The sequence below is a fragment of the Telopea speciosissima genome, chromosome 11 (genome assembly GCF_018873765.1).
Source record: "Telopea speciosissima isolate NSW1024214 ecotype Mountain lineage chromosome 11, Tspe_v1, whole genome shotgun sequence".
Classification (NCBI taxonomy): Eukaryota; Viridiplantae; Streptophyta; class Magnoliopsida; order Proteales; family Proteaceae; genus Telopea; species Telopea speciosissima.
Window position 1 is genome coordinate 16,001,895 of NC_057926.1, and position 1,354 is coordinate 16,003,248.

Here is a 1,354-nt window from a genome sequence, read left to right on the forward strand (position 1 = left end):
AACTCATTGGAAAAGGGAACATAGGATGCTGCCCTATAGACATCAAATAGTCCAATTTCTTGGATAGCATGCCAACCTTACTAGTCATCTCAACAGTTGGGTTGATCTCATGGAGACCACCCTTCTTTGGCTGCCCTATGTGTGGAATCTCAGTTCAAGAAGCTGAAGTGTGATGTTGGGAATTCTCACTAAGAGTTTCAAAAAGATCCCACGCTTCGGTCTCATTCTTGTGCATAAATGTTCCTCCACAAGAGAAGTCCACCATCTGCCTATATCGGTCACGGAGACCATCATAAAAACACCCGGCTAACTGCCATTTTGGGACAGCATGGTGGGGGCACTTTCGAAGTAATTCCTTAAGTCTTTCCCATGCTTCATGAAATTTCTCCCCCTCTAATTGGGAAAAACTGGTAATAGCTCGCCTAAGGCTATTAGTTCAGCCAATGGGAAAGAACTTTTTCAAACATTCCTGCTGCATTCCCGCCCATGTAGAAATCCTAATTGAATCTAGGGAATGAAGCCAGTGTTTGGCTTTGTCCTTTAAGGAAAACGGGAACAGAAGCAACTTTAAGGCATCTTCAGAGAGGTTTTGGATTTTGACTGTAGAGCATACCTCTAAGAACTCATCATAATGCTTGTAAGGCTCCTTATTAGCAAGTCCATAATAGGATGGTAACATCTGTATGATGCTAGACTTGATCTCATATTGAGTGGCCTGAATGGCATGCAACTGAATACAAGACGCAGGGGTATAGGCAGTTGGAGTGAAGTGCTCACTCAGCGGCCTTCTTGGCTGGTTTTCGTCATCCATTTTATTTCTATCCTTAAGTCTAGCCAAAGATTGCTCTATTTCCAGGTCAAAGGTAGTCAGGTTGGGATGCAAAGAACGCCGACCATGCATAAAACACAACATAGGTTGAACATGCTAATTAAACAAAAATTAAAACTAGTAAATTAAAACATGATAACTAATAAAAAAAACAATTAATAAAAATAAAAATCAGAACTAAAAAAAAATTTAAACAAAATAACTAATTTAAAACTAACAAAAATACTTACCTAGTGTTGGAAAATGTGGAGATAAAAGTTACATAAAATAAAATAAACCCTAATTACATAAAATCAAGAAAAGAACCGAAACTAAAAGGAGCAGTCCAAACGCAAAATCCGCCCTTGCTCTATCTACTCGGTTTCCTGCAAAAACAAAGAGAATGCTAGTTATACGGTACTAAAACTAACCTACTAATAAGAAAAAAAATTAAAAATAAAATTATGGAATTATAAAATTAGAACTAAAACACACTAACACAAATCAATCTTAGCAACCGTGCTTCGGTTCCCTGACAACAGCACC

At 38.0% G+C, this 1,354-nt stretch overlaps 1 non-coding gene across 1 annotated transcript; it reads left to right on the plus strand.

Annotated features, from left to right (window-relative positions):
* The first annotated feature begins 323 nt into the window (after window positions 1–323).
* Window positions 324–430, plus strand: LOC122646945. Its single transcript, XR_006330746.1, has one exon. It is a non-coding gene; the product is annotated as a small nucleolar RNA R71 (small nucleolar RNA).
* The last annotated feature ends 924 nt before the right edge of the window (window positions 431–1,354 follow it).